Source organism: Silurus meridionalis, chromosome 5 (assembly GCF_014805685.1).
Source record: "Silurus meridionalis isolate SWU-2019-XX chromosome 5, ASM1480568v1, whole genome shotgun sequence".
NCBI classification, from domain to species: domain Eukaryota; kingdom Metazoa; phylum Chordata; class Actinopteri; order Siluriformes; family Siluridae; genus Silurus; species Silurus meridionalis.
Window position 1 is genome coordinate 12,481,570 of NC_060888.1, and position 18,174 is coordinate 12,499,743.

Below are 18,174 nucleotides of genomic sequence, written 5' to 3' on the forward strand. Positions count from 1 at the left end.
GGCGCTGCAGAGGAAACGTGTCACCAGAGGGTGCCCACCCAGCGACTGGGGTGAAATATGCCCCAATAGCGGACACGTAAACTTTCAGGGTTGAAGGGGTTAACCCTGTGGCAAACTGTTCCTGTAAAAACTCCAGAACTTAACCAATCGGGCAGTTAACTGGGTCTAAGTGGAGTCAAGGAGTCTAAGTGGAGTAAATAGTGGAGTAAAGTACTGATACCAGAAAAAGCTACTTAAATACAGTAACGAAGTATTGTAATTCGTTACTTCCCACCTCTGCTTCCTGGCAACTCAAAGAAACAATTTGAGAACATGCCTTCCAACAGCCCAACTGGAAGCCTCTATACTGTATTTCCACCCTACCAACTGCACACTTCTTTGAAAAAATGAAATATTATCTTCACATGAACATGCCATCCTTGCTTTATCAAAATTAGCAATCATTACATTTCCTGCCTTCTCTTTATATGAAATAAACACCTACTGGATAAGTATTAAACTGATGAGGTTACCACACCTCTAAAACCATAATTTGCTCTAAGCCTTTTAAATGTTCAGCTTCTAATGAGCTACAACCACATCTTTTAGGACAAACTCAAAAACAATCAACTGTATGGCACCAAAAAGTCCCCAGGTGAGACACAGATCATGGAAACCTAAAGACCATCCTTTTTGGAGAAGTCCTGCCTCTGACTCATATCAAAAACTGTTGAGTCATTTTGCCAAGAAATCACCTCGCTTGAACCAACTCTGCCACCTCACCAGATTTCCCAGCAGTCAAGTCAAGCAGTAAGTTCTGCCAAAATGCCACAAGAAATCACAGAAAATCACAGTGATCTTGCATGGCAACAGGACACAATTTTACAGTCTCCCTGACAGGGGGCACAGTCACCATGGCATCAAGAAACACAGAGACTCCAGAGAAAAAGCCTCTCAAGCCGTGACCCATTTATAGGATGTAAGATTTCTTTTAGTTTTCTATCATACATTGTCTTTTGGCTTAAGGCTCATTCCATAGCATGGTGGTGTAGTAAACCTTATATCCTGTGTTGGTTTCAGCAATTCTCCATGGCATTTTTAACCAAACAAGAAATTCTTCTAGAGCAGCAGAGAAACATTTATAAGGATGGTGCAAGGTCTCAAAGCAAACAATGTTTTTTAGAGTACAGAGGCTAACCATTTAAGTCCACAATGTTTTCCAGTTGAAGACTTAAGGTCTTTAACTTCCCTGGAAATTAATCTTCGATCCAGTCTGGAAATGAGACGGAAATTGATAGGTAACAGTCAAGTCAAGTCAAGTCAAGTTTATTTGTATAGCGCTTTTCACAACAGACATTGTCTCAAAGCAGCTTTACACAAATCAACAGTGATGGTGAATGGTGTGAATTTGTCCCTAATGAGCAAGCCGTGGCGACTGTGGCAAGGAAAAACTCCCTTAGATGTTATGAGGAAGAAACCTTGAGAGGAACCAGACTCAAAAAGGGAACCCATCCTCATCTGGGTGACATCAAGAGTTTGATCATAAATCTTTCAACAATTAAGAACACAGGACAGTGAGAATCAACATGATTACTGGAGTATAAGATTATAAGTGATGTTCTTTCTGCAGTCTTATACAGTCTATATGGTTAGTAGCTCCGAGTTTTATGAGCTCAGCATTTGTGATCACCACAGATCCAGCATCAGCTTCTCCATGCCAGAGCCTTTAAACACTCCAGGAGGTCCAATGTCAAAACTCCACACATGTAGCGGGATCCAAATGGCACTGGTACGTCTCTAGATGGTTCGGGATGTTTGTGAGTTCGGCATCTACTTCTTCAAAGGTCCGTAATCATCACGAGGTGGGAGGTGACTGGAGCTGGCCAAACCTCAGGGTGTCTCGGGATGGGGAGAGAAAGAGAAGCAGTGGAGAGGAATTAGCGTAGCTGCTGTTCATGATATTAACAGCACAAGTTGATAATGTGCATGTGATCAGATGTTCTGGAGCACAAGGTTATGATGTGAGACGTATGTTATGTGTAGGCTTTGCTAAAAAGATATGTTTTAATCTACACTTAAACTGGGAGAGTGTGTCTGAGCCCCGAACACAGTGTCAGTTATGCATAGTTGCCTGCTGTTATCACTTACAAGTGCTTAGTGTTATTATTAAATGGTATTTATGATCAATCAAATACATCAAAACATCTAAAAAAAGAAAAAAAAAACTAAACATACTATTTAAATTTATTTAATTTGGTTTGTTTCATGTCGTTTATAACCAGCTTTTGTTCCTTTGTTTCTGCATGACAATTTTTTTTTGCACTTTTGCATTGTGTAATATTTTAATGTTTTTTTTTTTGTTGTTGTTTTTGTATTGTGACCATTTATTTTTTGCTTTTGTTTTGGCTTGCTCATATTACTGGTTTAAATTAAATCAAATAAAATTTTATTTGTCACATACACATACAGAGTATGATATGCAGTGAAATGTTTTTTACGTCTGTCCGGCATTCAAGCATTTAATGTAATGGAATTAAGGATAAAAATAAAACCAAAAAAAGGAAGTAAGGATGGATAATAAAAAATATAAACTATTTAAAATATATGTATACAGTAAAACCCTGTTGTACAAGCAACTAATAGTACAAGCAAACAGAGATATGAGCGACCTTGCTTGCAAAATTTTACCCTATTTCACGAGCAAATTTCGAAGGCACGAGCAAACCCATGATGCCGGTTCCCCGTTTTCGGCCGAGGGCAGCATCAGTCGTTTAGTTGATGATGTATCACTCGGTCACTCTCGTTGTTCAGTGCAGCAAAAACATAACTTTTTTTAACTTTATATTTTTATTTCACTAGAAATCTTTAAAAATGTCTCCTAAGAAAATCAGTGATGGTGCTGGGAAAATGAAAGTAAATAGAATTACCATGGAAATCAAGAAGGTTACGAGCATGGTGCGCGTCTCACACTCGCAATCAACCACTATCACATGGGTAAATGTTAAATTATGTTTACATTACGGTAATTTGCGGTGTATTTGTTTGTTAAAATAGGCTAAAAATACTTTTTAAGTGCAGAAATAAGCAAACGAATGAGGTTTTAGAACGGATTAAATCGCTTTTACATTCATTCTTATGGGGAAAATTAGTTCATACATATGAGCAAATGGAACTACGAGCAATTTTTAAGAACGAATTATGCTCATACAACTGGGTTTTACTGTATACCAGAGGCGATTTCTTTAAGACTGCAAGGGAAGCTCGGCTTCCCTTATAATGTCACAAAATTAATGGTCAAATATGTACTATTGTATTAACATTTTATTGACCAAAAATGCGTTAGAAAACGTTCATCTCAAAGACGAGTTCGTTCAGAATCAGCTACATATAGCAGGTCGGCTGACTCAATTTCCTTCTCATACATTCCCGCAGCGTCACAGTGCATTTCCCTATTGAAGCCCAGCGTCCATTGACTTCAATGGGGCTGCTTTGAACGGTTTTTTTCAGCGCTTCGAAACTAGACGGTCATTGGATAAACGCTGCGATTATGTCCCGCCCACGGACGCTCAGCGTCTCTGGGGTGAATGGGGAGTGGCTGGCCCGGACTCCGAGCTTCTGCGTGATGATTGGAGGGTCTGTCGAAGACTGCATCTCCTTTTGACTGACAGCGATTCTGTACTATAAGGAATCACTGAAGCTATTCGCGCTCAGTCCCATCGCGGATTTCTCAAGTTCAGTCGAAATAAAAACTGCTGCAACCTATTTCTTTGATATTTGCTTGGCGAAATTGCTTGATTTTCATCATACATTTCACACAATTATACACCACATTCCTTGTTTCAGTTTTACAGAGTTTAATATTTTTTTTTTAGATCGTTCATTCATTCATTCATTCCTTCATTGATTCATTCATTCATATAACGTTATTCTGCAGGTGTAGAAAGGAGCTTCTCCTGTTTAAAGCGACTCAAGTCCTACACCCGAAACACAATGGGCCAAGGCCGTTTAAGCTGGCCATTGAGAGGACACTGGTCAAGTCACTTGAAAAGACTCCTAGTTGGTACGACAGGGTCACAGACCATTTTCTTGAAAAGGAACGTAGGGCAGAATTTACTTTTAAATAAATAGACAATTTTATGATGTAGGCCGAAAATGAGCTTCCCCTCTCTGACAGACCAGTAGCCGCCACTGCTGTATACATAGATGCATATGGTAGGTATTGACAGTAAAAATGAGTGATTTAGTGATTGTCCTTAAAGTGTCTATGTGCAGTATGGTGTGGTATAAAGTGGCACTGTGCTGTGCAAGTCCAGAGTTAAAGTGTCATAGTGAAAAAAAAAGTTGTGCAGAAAAAAGATGGAGAGTTGGAGAAGGTGGAGAGAGAGAGGTCAAGTACTAGATCCTGGGTGTTTCCTGGTTTAAACTCAGAATGCCTGCAGGAAGAAGCTACTCCTCATTCTCTCTGTGTTTGCTTACAAGGAACGGAAGTGCTTCCCTGAACGCAACAAAGAGAATAGTCCATTGTTATGATGGCTGAGGTCCTTCACAATCTTCCTGGCCCTGGTCCTGCACTGCATGATGTAGATGTCCTGTAGTTGGCTCAGTGTGGATGGTACGTTCAGCTGACTGCACCACCCTCTGAAGGGGCTCGCCTGTCCTGCATGGTGCTATTCCCAAACCAGGAAGTGATGCTACCCGTCAGGATGCTTTCAATGGTGCAGGTGTAAAAAATCTTTAGCACCTAAAGTCCCTTAAGCATCTCAGATGGTACAGACGCTGCCGGGCCTTCTTCACCAGGGTGTTGATGTGACAGGACCAAGACAGGTCCTGTGTGATGTGAACACCTAGGTACCAGAAACTGTCCACTCTCTCCACTGGGGTCTCATTGATGTTTAGCAGTTGGTATGACCGATCCTTCTTCGTGCTGAAGTCCACTATCAACTCCTTAGTCTTGCTGATGTTCAGGAGATTGTTCTCCTGGCACCATCTCTCCAGGTTTTTAGTCTCCTATAGGTAGGCCGTCTCGTCGTTGTTGGAGATCAGGCCCACCGCAAGTGTCATCAGCAAACTTGATGATGGTGAAAAAGTTGGAAATGGCCACACAGTCATACGTGTACAGTGAATACAAATGGGGGCTCAAAACACAACAATGGGAAGCTCCTGTGCTGAGGGTGAGGGTGGATGAGGTGTGTTTGCCCACCCATAAGGCTGAGTCCAAGGACCTTCAACTTAGAGGTGAGCTTGAAGGGAATTTTGGTGTTGAACACTGAACTGTGGTCCACAAACAGCATTTTTGCATAATTCCTTTTTCTGCAGTCCAGGTGGCTCATCGTAGTGTGGAGAAGATGAGCAATGGCATCCTCAGTAGAGCAGTTCTGGCGGTACTGTAGTGGGTCCAGTGTGTCTGGTAATGATGTAGTGATGAAGTCTCTGACCAGTCTTACAAAGCACTTAATCACTATTGAGGTCAGGGCTACAGGAAGGTAGTCGTTGATGCAGGAGGGCTGGGGTTTCTTAGGGACAGGAACAATGGGGGACTGTTTGAAGCATGAGGGGACAACAGACTGTTCCAGTGAGAGGTTGAATATCTCAGTGAAGTTAGCTAGTTGGTCAGCGCAGGCTTTCAGAACCTGACCTGTGATGCAATCTGGTCCTGCTGCCTTCCTGGTATTCACTCTCTTGAATGCCCTACTCATGTTATGCTCCGAGATGGTGAACGTGTTTACCTTTCTGGCTCTCTCAGCATGCATGCTGTTTGGGCTACTAGTGTGGTTAGCTGAAGCCTCGAAGCAAGCGAAAAAGATTTTTAGCTCATCTGCCAGAGAATTCCCCATTCTAGAAGATGGTGTTCTATAGTCTGGGATGTTTCTTAATCCCTGCCACAGGCTCCTAGAGCCACCATGTTGGAACTGTGACTCTAGTTTCCTCTCGTAGCGCTGCTTTGCTTACTTTACCGCTCTGCACACACTGTGAGACACAGCCTTGTACTCGTTCTTGTCCCTGGTGGTAAGCCCCATGTTGTAGGCAACGGAGCAGGATCTCAGAGCATCGCGGATGGTTTTATCCACCCACGGCTTCTGGTTGGGAAACGTTCTAATTGTGGTTTTCTGCAGTGTTTTATCTGCTAGTTTTCCGATGAATCCCATAACTGCTTCCGTAAACATGTTGACGTCATCAGAGCTGCGCCTGAACATGTCCCAGTCTGCGTCATCTAAAGCATCCTGCGGAACCCTTGCCCTGAGGTTGTCAAGCTTGTTTTCAATGACTGGACATTGGCTAGCAGGATACTAGTTAAGGGAGCGCAGTGTGCGCGTGCCCTCATCTTGTTCCTGACGCCGGCTCGTGGACGCCGGCTCATGGACGTCGGTACGGGCCGTGTCCTTTGTTCTTCCTTATTATCTCGCTCGGCCAGCATGGGTCCGGGTTTAAAAAAAAAATGGCAAAAGGTGAGTGGATTGTACACGAATAGATATAAGAGTGGCTTTATCATACGTAATGATGACCATCTTATATAAAGAGAACAGCCAAAATCAGAAGGTTTCAGATGTACACAACATGATCAGCATAACACCAAATAGTTTAGCATTGCAGTTTACAAAATAATTGTTAAAGAGTTACTGTACCTGGCAATAGAGACACAGGGACTGTGTGGGAAGTTTTGACTACAGAATGCTTTCCTGAGTGTTTGCCAAATTTCCTTAAACCACCATAAACAGTCGTTAATTAAAAGTAATAAAAGCTTTGCAAACACTTTGTTGGGAAAGAGGTGACCTAAAAACCAAATATCATCTAGGATAAAAACCAACACCTGATAAAAATCTACTCTGGGACAACCCTTACATTAGTAGGACAGAATTTTCCCCAAACCTGAGACCTTAATTTTTGGTCTGTTCTACTGATATGGAACTGATATCATATTTCCAATCACACTGAAACCTTTAAAACGATACCAAACATGTAAAGTTAAAACTCATACATTCCTAAATTATAACTACAGTGTGCAAGTGTAGTAGCTTGAATTCTGCGAACTTCTAAGTCATCTTTCCATGAACTGGCCATATCCCAGGAGGAAAGGGGGGCTCAAGGATGGGTAAAAGGGCAGCTGAACAAATGCCTTTCTCTCCTCATATTAAAAAGATCCTCTTCTCAGACCAGAAAGTTTATTATTTTGCTGCATTGCAGTTTTTGGGATCTGGCCTCATGGAGTTGTATGGCAGTTCTCTCGGTCTGACCTCATGGAGAGATTGGACCATTCTTACACAAGCAAACAAAACATTACATAGTATTCTTTTTGGATTACACTAACCAAGATTTATCTAAATTGTAGCACACTTTCCTGAAATGGGAAATGTGGATCCAAGCCATGCGACCAGATTGCACAGAAGCAAGGAGTCCCTTAACACTGTACTATGACCAAAATAGTGAAAACGAGGACTATAGACAACTGTGTAATGTACTGATGAAGTAGAAACAATTTGAAGTGATTTCAACAGTGGTGATATTAGGAACTTCAGATGAGCCTGTTCATGTGCATTCTTGAGCAGAGAAACCTCGTTATGTTACAAATGTTTTTCTTGGTGACTGTGGTCCCAGCGTCCTTGAGATCATTAACAAGCTCCTCCAGTGTAATTCTGTGCTGATCCCTAACCTTTCTCAGAATCTTCCTTACCCCATGAGATGAGATTTTGCATGGAGCTGCAGAGCAAGTATTTCTTGAAGTATAGCACCAACAGTGGTGTCTTTTTGACCAAGCTTCCTGCTATTGGTCTTGTAGCCCATTCAAGCCTTGTGCAGGTCTACAGTCTTGTCCCTGATTCCTTTGACAGCTCTTTGGCCTTGTGGAGAATTTTGAATGGAAGAGATTGATTCTGTGATGGGTGTCTTTTATACACATTTTTGTATAAAAGACACTCTAAGTGTTGTTGATATTTAGATTTGATATTAGGTGTTCTTTCTTAAAATTACAGTACTAATTTGGGTGTGTGGTGGTCAGGATTCTTGCTGGTTGGTACGGAATCAAATACCTTTTCAACTCAATCAAATAAAAATGATTTTATATAAAATATTTTTTTCTGGATTTTTTACATTCTTCTACAAAGTCAGCAGGGGATCAAATAAAGATTCTGGAGTGAATTAGATGAAGTGGTAGATATAGTAGTGTACCTAGAAATGGATGATTGGTGATTGGGGCAGGCTTTAATGGACATGTAGGTGAAGAGAACAGTGGTGATGAGGAGGTTATGGGTAGGTATGGCCTACAGGAGAGGAATGTGGAAGGGCAGATGGTGGTAGATTTTGCTAAAAGGATGGAAATGGCAGTAGTCAATACTTATTTTAAGAAGAAGGAGGATCATAAGGTGAACTATAAGAGTGGAGGAAGGTGCACACAGGTGGATTATGTTCTATGTAGGAGATGCAACCTGAAGGAGATTGAAGACTGTAAGTTGTTGGCAGGGGACAGTGTAGCTAGACAGCACCGGATGGTGGTCTGTAGGATGGTTTTGGAGGCGAAAAAGAAGAGGAGGAGAGTAAGGACTAAAAGAAGAATAAGATGGTGGAAACTGAAGGAGGAAGAGTGTAGTGTGAGGTTCAAGGAAGAAGTCAGACAGGGGCTCGGTGGTGGTGAAGAGGTGCTGGATGATTGGGAAACTGCTGCAGGAGTGATGAGGGAGGCAGCTAGAAAAGTATTTGGTGTAACATCTGGAAATAGAAAGGGAAACAAAGAGACGTGGTGGTGACAGGGGGATGAGAAAAGTAGGCAGGAGTACAAGGAGATGCGGCAGCAGGTAAAAAGAGATGTGGCAAAAGCCAAAGGAAAAGGCATATGAGGAGCTGTATGAAAGGTTGAACACTAAGGAAGGAGAACAGCATTTGTACTGATTGGCCAGGCAGAGGGACCGAGCTGGGAAGGATGTGTTGCAAGTTAGAGCAATAAAGGATGGAGATGGAAATGTGTTGACTAGTGAGGAGAGTGTGTTGAGAAGGTGGAGATAGTATTTTGAGCAGCTGATGAATAAGGAAAATCAGAGAGAGAGAAGGTTAGATGATGTGAAGTTGGTGATGCAGGAAGTGGATAGGATTAATAAGGAGCAGCATTTAAGAGGATGAAGAGTGGAAAGTCGGTTGGACCAGATGACATACCGGTAGAAACGTGGAGATGTTTAGGAGAGATGACAGTGGAGTTTTTAACCAGATTGTTTAACAAGATTCTGGAAGGTGAGAGGATGCCTGAGGAATAGAGAAGGAGTGTGCTGGTAACCTGCAGTAACTACAGGGGAATTAAGTTGATCAGTCACACCATGAAGTTATGGGAAAGAGTAGTGGAAGCCAGCCAGGCTGAGAGAAGAGGTGACCATCTGTGAGCAACAGTATGGTTTCATGCCGAGGAAGAGCACCACAGATGCATTATTTGCTTTGAGAATGTTGATGGAGAAGTATAGAGAAGGTCAGAAGGAATTGCATTGTGTATTTGTGGATTTAGAGAAAGCGTACAACAGGGTGCCAAGAGAGGATTTGTGGTATTGTATGAGGAAGTCAGGTGTGTCAGAGAAGTATGTGAGGGTGGTGCAGGACATGTATGAGGACAGTGTGACAGCAGTGAAGTGTGCAGTAGGAACGACAGACTGGTTCAAGGTGAAGGTCGGACTGCATCAAGGATTGGCCCTGAGCCCTTTCCTGTTTGCAGTGGTGATGGACAGGTTGACGGACGAGGTCAGACAGGAGTCTCCCTGGTCTATGAAGTTTGCGGATGATATTGTGATTTGTGGGGAGAGTAGTGAGCAGGTGGAGAAGATCCTGGAGAGAAGGGGAATGAAAGTCAGTAGGAGTAAGACAGAGTACATGTGTATGAATGAGAGGGAGGGCAGTGGAGTGGTGTGGTTGCAGGGAGAAGAGGTGGCGAAGGTGGAGGAGTTCAGGTACCTGGGGTCACACACCTGGGGGAACAGTGCAGAGTAATAGAGTAAAGAGTGCAGGCAGGGTGGAGTGGGTGGAAAAGAGTGGCAGGAGTGACAGTGGCATTGAGTAAAAAACAGGAGGTGGAGCTGAAGGTAGCAGAATTGAAGATGTTAAGGTTTTCGGAAGGAGATAAGGTATATCGGTAGGAGAATGCTGAGGATGGAGCCACCAGGAAGAAGGAAAAGAGGAAGGCCAAGGAGGAAGTTTTGTGGTGTGGGAAGACATTCGGGTAGTTGGTGTGAAAGAGGCAGATGTAGAGGACAGGGTGGTATGGAGACGGATGATTTGCTGTGGCGACCCCTAATGGGAGAAGCCGAAAGAAAAAGAAGATACGGTTAGTTAAATCAGCAGGACAAATGAAGATACAAGTTAGACGTAATGTTAGGTTGCTTTATCAAAGAAAATACCCCTTGACAACAGGTTTGAGAAGAATTATGGACTTCTAAAAGCTGTAATCTTGATTCAAACTAACAGCCCATGCCCACTAAATTCTATATATTATATATATAGGAATATTTCACTATATTATAACTCAGAAAAGTGAAAGCTTGTACATGACTTACGTGCAGTAAACAACATAGTACAGACAGAAATTTCAACAATGCCAGACCATACACTCACATGTTAAATATCCCAGAGGATACAAAATGGTACACTATGATATATTTATGCTCAACCTTCTTTAGCATACCTTTACACCTTGATCCAAGACATCTATTTGCTTTTACTTACAAAGGGCAGAAATACAATAAATACAATAATGCCGGCTCCCAAAGGGGTAACCAAGTGTTAGCAGAAGATTTAACCTCGGTAAACATTGCAGGTAAATTTATCCAGTTTGTTGATGATTTTTTAATTTGCAGCCCAACTAAGGAGAAATGTAGAGGGCATTTATTGCAAGTTCTTACATTGTTTGCAGAAAACGGGCAAAAAGTTAGCAGAGAAAAATTGCAGTTCTGTAAAGAAGGAGAGTACTTGGGCAGAGTGCTGCATGGGACAAATATATTTCCAGCTCTTGTTCATGTACAAGCTGTGCGAACTGCTCCTAAACCTCAGATGGTAAAACAAATGTTTTCTTTCTTGGGAACAGTTGGCTATATTAGACAGTGGCAGTGGATCAGAGGGGAGAGAGAGCACAGCTCTAGACCCCAGATGTGTTGCATTCAAGAGGCTGAAAGGTGATTTGTGCCAGCTTTGGCTGGACCTGAAAACAATAAAACATTTCATTTCTATGCCAATTGTATAAAAAAAAATCGGGATTTGCTAACGTCTTCATAAATCAGCAACAAGGCCCTGGTAAACAGCCTGTTTCATATTTTAGCACATCTCTTGACAATGTAGTGAAACAAATCCCAGCCAACATGTCCATGTGGGCCCCACATGGGTTTTATCTGGGTTATATGGGCATCACGTGGGCATGGGGTCAGAGTGGGCATTTTGATGGGCTGAATGTGGGCTTCAGTTTAGTCAGGGTTGTGGGCCCCAGTTAGGCTGCCCATTTTGTTTATTCGAGGGCCCTGTATGGGCCACATTTGGGCTATATTTAGCTATATTATGATGATAAATTCAACTGATATGTGTTTTGCGTGTTTTATATGATCGAAACAAAAATTTTATATATTAACAATACATAGTATGACCTTTAGTTAAAAAAAAAATAAAAATAAAAATTAATACATCGGTTGTGCAGCTCACAGTCTCTCTCATTGGCTCCTGTGTTCCCGCCTTCTGATTCTGAAGAAACGGTCTTCACTCACTACACTATTCACCTGACCTGACCTGAATAACCTGACATCTCTGTCATTGTAAGAAATTATCTTTTGTTTTAAATTAATCACATTTTACTGTTTGCTTTCATTTAATGTATACTTCTGAAAGGTTTGTGGTAATTAAAGTAACAGGCACGATATAAAGAAGGTAAGTGTGGAGAGTGAACAGGTTTACCTCGGAGATAAACACCTGTGGAGAACTGAACATTCTTAACGATTAGCAGATAACTAGGACATTGTCTACTAAAATGTGGAAATAACGACTTCTCAAACCATTTTCACCCGTGTTTTCTCCATAAAGTGTCCTCGTGATAACAGGAGGGTGAAACAGTAAAAGCACTGTGGGGTAACTCTTTCTCTTTCACTACCTTTATAACATGTGTACATACAATACACAGAGAAAAGCTCTGTGAGGAGATTGTGACAATACTTATTAATGTGATTTAGGTGAAATAGGTAGAGGTGATAAAAAAAAAGGTTCATATTTCTATCATTTCGATACATTACTAAAAAATATGATACGTTATGATTACGTTAAAGATAATGAATGTCATTTTGTGCCGTTCATAAAGTCAGTCACTGTATTTTTCTCTCAAGCACGCTTCTGTTTGTGCAGTCAAGTGGAACACTTGCTGTGTTAGCTCCACCAAGGCTTTTTAAAGACAAAGCATCGTTATTAGAAACTTAAACTAATGTGACAAAGAGTGGTCAGTTCAAATTCACGGTCCAAAGTGAACCAGTACGAATTTAATAATCGATCTATGTTCAAGACCCCACTAATTATTATAAACATTAATCACAACAAAGCCTGAAATTCACCATATTGATGCATTTAACTTTTTGCATGGTATTGTGTAATTTTAACATCATTTACTCAGATCAGTTAACAGTTTGGGCAAATGGTGGATTAGAAGGTGCTTATGATTGTGATTTTTTGTCTTTTTTTTTTTTTTTTTTTGACTGATAGTCTTATGCTCATGTAACTTGCATGTATACAAATAATGGATTGTGCCCTGGTTGATACAGTAGCATGCTCTACTTTATATAATTTTTTTTGCTTTACAGGTAGCCTGAAGCAGAATCGTTTGCTGAAAACTGTCAGTAAGAAAGAGCTGGAGACTGCGCTTGGTAAATGGTTCACAAATGCAAGAGACAGAGAAGGCAACCGTGCTTTGAGAGCCCAGCGGGACCATGATTGGAGTGCAGTACAGCTGGAAGTGTAAGTCATACAACCTATAGCTAGGGCTGCACAATTAATAATATTTTATCACAATCACTGTTTTTGCCTCTGTTTAATTAAGGCAATACGCCACCCTGAGATGAAAAATATCTTATAAATTACTTATCCTCAAGGCATCCTGTACGGTGGCTGAGAGAGCTCAACGTGCTGCAACTTAAGAAAACACATGCAAATAGAAAAAAACACCAGCAAATTAAAAAAATACAATGTTATCTGTTTGACAACACGTGCTGTAAACCCTCACAATGCAACCAAGTACAGAAACATGCTGCAAATCCTCACAACACAACCAAATAGCACAAATCACAAAATTAATGTTTAAAGGGGACCACAACAAGTGACAAACCCGTCTGGGACTGCTTATTGTTCAATGTCTATTTGTCAGTTGTGTTGATGTGTGTCGATGACCTGAAAGGTGAGTTGTTTGTTTATTTTATCATTGCTTATTTATGATTCCTTGGCCTTTTGGATATTATTATCCTAAATAATCTGATGAAATACACAATTAACTGTAAAACTTTATTATGTTAACTGGCAAAGCCAAGGAATCATGATCAGGATGTTAAAATAAACAAAAAACTCACCTTTCAGATCAACAACCAACATCACTGATCAATAGACACTGAACAAGCAGTCCCGGGGTTGTCACTTGTTGGGGTCCCCATGAAACATTTATTTTGTGGTCTGTGCTATTTGCAGAGCAAATTAATTGGTTGTGTTGTGAGGATTAGCAGGACGTTTCTGTATTTAGTTGTGTTGTGGGGATTTGCAGCACGTGTTTAACTGATGAAGATGTTTTCTTAATTTACTGGTGTTTTTTCTATTTGCATGTTTTCTTCAGTTGCAGTGCGTTGAACTTTCTGGGCCACCGTGATCCTAGGTGTGACTTACATCTTTCACCTGATCAAAATCATTGTTCAATCACTGGCTTTTGGCAATGGCCAAATATTCGTTTAAGAGTCAAGTTCAGACGCAAGGTTAATATTTTAATTGTTACATTCATAAGTTTTGGATTCCATGACTGTTCCCCCAGCATAAGTTATTACTGTGCGAGGCAGAGGTGGGAACAATTCACTGATCAGATTCTAGGATATGTCTTAATTATATTGATACATGTTTTTTTAGCATGCACAGTTTTACATTGTAACTGAAGTTTGAAATGGTTTTACAGTGGATTTTCCATAGTAAGATTAAGTAAACGTTAAGTTCACCCACAGAAATCAATCATGAAATTAATAAATGGGACCCAATTCTCACCCACTGTGGTCCCATATCAACCCCATAAGGGGCTTTGAACAGATAATGTGGTGATAAAAAATTTATATGTTCTTTATAAGTGTAAGTTTGTCCCTGATGAGCAAGCCGTTGGCGACTGTAGCAAGGAAAAACTCCCCGAGATGACATACGGAAAAAACCTTGAGAGGAACCAGACTCAAGAGGGAACTCATCCTTATCTGGGTTGCACCGAATGTCCATTTATTACAGATATACGATGTTGCGGGGTACAGTAATAGTGATCAGAAGCAAACTGTAATCCTAAATCAGTGTAGCAGACTGTTGACATTAACTACAGTCCAAATCCATCCTCAAAGCTCCAGTTCTTACTGAATTTCATGGAACCACCCAAGGCGTTGATGAGAAACCATCCCCAGCTGCATAGAGTGGCCTCCAATTGAAGAGTACACAATCCAGAGGCAGGCCTGGACTTAGTGGGAAGATCCGCGGAGGGAAGAGAGGCAGGAACCGTGGAACCACAGGAGCATGTTTAACTCATAGAGAGAGACTAATTGAAGCTTATTTATGCACTTACTTGAACACCCAGACAGTAAAGCATTACAGTAGTCTAATCGAGATGTAACAAAAGCATGAACTAGATTTTCTGCATCCTTTCTAACGTGAAAGAAGACGATCCTGGTAATATTATTCACGTGAGCCTCAAAGAAAAGACTAGGGTTTATAATAACAGTTTCACACAATCAAGGTTTTTGACTGCTGTACAAACTGAGATAGAAACACCACCCAGAGATGCTACGTAATTGGAAAGTTTACTTCTAGCTGCATGTGGTCCTAGTAAAAGCCTTATTCTTATCTGATTTGAGCAGAAGAAAGATATCAAGCATCCACTGTCTAATGTCCTTTACACACTCCTCAACATTGTTAAGCTGATCTCTCTCTTCTGGCATTGCTGAAATAAACAGCTGTGTATCATCAGAATAGCAATGGACGCGAATACCATGTGTATGTATAATTTTACCCAGAGGCAGCATATATAAAGAAAAAAGCAGTGGGCATAAGACAGATCCTTGCGGAACACCAAACTTTACTTTAGAGAGTCAAGTCAAGTCAAGTCAAGTCAAGTTTATTTCTATAATGCTTTTCACAACAGACATTGTCTCAAAGCAGCTTTACAGAAATCAACAGAAAAGGTGAATGGTGTGCTGATGAGCAAGACTGTGGCAAGGAAAAACTCCCTTAGATGTAATGAGGAAAAAACCTTGAGAGGAACCAGACTCAAAATGAGAACCCATCCTCATTTGGGTGAAATCAACAGTTTGATCATAAATCTTTCAACAATACAGAACACTGGAGAGTGAGAACTAACATGAGTACTGGAGTATAAGATTATAAGTAATGTTCTTTCTCCAGTCTTTATGGCTATAAAACTAGGAGCTACTGAGCTCAACATTTGTGATTATCACAGATCCAGCATCAGCTTCTTTATGCCAGAGCCTTTCAACACTCCAGGAGGTCCAATGTCAAAACTACACACATGTAGTGGGATCCAATTGGCACTGGTAGGTCTCTAGATGGTTCGGGATGTTTGCAAGTTCGGCATCTACTTCTTCAAAGGTCCATAATCTTCATGAGGTGGGACATGACTGGAGCTGGCCAAACCTCAGGATGCCTCGGGATGGGGAGTGAAAGAGAAGCAGTTGATAATGTGCATATGATCTTATGTTCTGGAGCACAAGGTTATGATGTGAGACGTGTTATGTGTAGGCTTTGCTAAAAAATATATTTTTAATCTGCACTTAAACTGGGAGAGTGTGTCTGAGCCCCGAACACTGTCAAGAAGACTATTCCAGAGTTTAGGAGCTAAATGTGAGAATGATCTACTGCCTTTAGTGGACTTTGCTATTCTAGGAACTGCTAGAAGCCCAGAGTTTTGAGATCCCAGGGAGAGATACATGGGAGCCAAACCATTTAGTGCTTTATAAGTAAGAAGTAGTAGTTTGTAGTCTATTCGAAACTTAACAGATAGCCAATGTAGGGACGATAAGATTGGGGTTATATGATCATATTTTCTTGACCTTGTAAGAACTCTTGCTGCCGCATTCTGAACTAACTGAAGCTTGTTTATTAATGATGCAGGACATCCACCTAATACAGTGGAACCCTGCTGTACGAGCATAATTCGTTCTTGAAAATTGCTCGTAGGTCCATTTGCTCGTACGTTCGAACTGATTTTCCCCATAAGAATGAATGTAAAAGTGATTTAATCTGTTCCGAGATCTCATTCGATTGCTTATTTCTGCACTTAAAAAGTAATTGTAGCCTATTTTAACAAACAAATACACCGCAAATTACCGTAATGTAAACATAATTTAACACTTACTGTCAGGGAGCTCCCTGATTCTTCTCCCGTGCGTGCCCCGCCCGCATGGAGCTGCTCGCCGGCTTACTAATCACACACCTGACTCTTGTCTAGCACTCATCAATGGTTTGGCTGTACATGGCACGATTCTCCCATGCTTGTGGTCAGTGGGGCGCGTCTCCTACATGCTCCTTTGGATATTACACAGATTGCTTCTCATCCAGTTCTGGACTAGTGGACCGCGCTCCCACCGTGCACCACTGGATTACTTTCCAGTTCTGGAGGTCATGAACGCATGGACGAGCTTCTCTACATCAGATAAAGTAGAAAGTTATGGGTCATCCGATCTCTTATTTCTTAAACGCACTCAGTTATGCGAGCTAATTGAGCTGTATCGCCTGGTTTTGATGAGATATATAGCTGGGTATCATCAGCATAATAATGGAAGCTAATTCCATGTCTTCTAATAATATTTCCTAAGGGAAGCAGGGGTCCTAAAACTGAATGATTGTGGCATGCCATAATTTACTAGCATTAGCCTGGATAGCTCTCCATTTAAGTCTACGAAATGGTAACGATCGGACAGGTAGGATTTAAACCAGCTTAATGCCAGTCCCTGAATGCCAATGTAATTCTGTAAGCGATCTAGGAGGGGATTATGGTCTATAGTGTCGAATGCAGCACTAAGATCTAGTAAAACCAACAGAGAGATGTAGCCTTGGTCTGAAGCTAAAAACAGGTCATTAGTGATTTTAACTAAAGCAGTTTCTGTGCTATGATGGGGCCTAAAACCTGACTGAAACTCTTCAAAGATATTGTTTTCTTGCAAGTGAAAACATAACTGGGCAGCGACAATCTTTTCTAAAATCTTAGACATAAATGGGAGATTTGAAATGGGTCTGTAATTCGATAGCGTGTTTGGATTCAGATTAGGTTTTTTAATGAGGGGCTTAATAACTGCTAACTTGAGGGAATTAGGGACGTGATCTAATGATAGTGAGGAGTTAATAATATTGAGAAGAGGCTCACCAGCTGTATATAACACTTCCTTTAATAAATTAGTTGGAATGGGATCTAACTGACATGTTGTTGATTTAGCTTTGGTAATAACATTATACAGCTCTTCCTGTCCTATACATGTAAAACAGTGAGTTGTGGAGTTGAAGGTAACACTGTCTCAGGAGATGCTGTCAGAGGTTGGACCGCCACAATTGTTTTTTTAATGTTATCTATGTTTACAGTGAAGAAATTCATAAGGTCCTCACTACTAAACTTTTATGGAACACATTTTTCAGATACCTGATTTGTAGTTAATTTAGAACTGTACTGAAAAGGAACCTGGGATTGTTTATGTTGTTTTCTATGTTTGCTCAGGTGTTCAGCTCTAGTAGCTTTTAGCGCCTGTCTGTAGCTGAGCATACTGTCTTTATATGCAATTCTAAATACCTCCAATTTAGTTTTCCTCCATTTTCTCTCCAGATTACGGGCTGTTCTCTTGAGGGCATGCTTATGACTATTATACCAAGGTGCAGGTGCTTGTTCTCTAACCTTTTTTAACCGGATGGGGGCAACAGTGTCTAATGTGCTAGTGAGGATAAGGTCTATGTTGTTAGCCATTTCATCAAGATTATTAG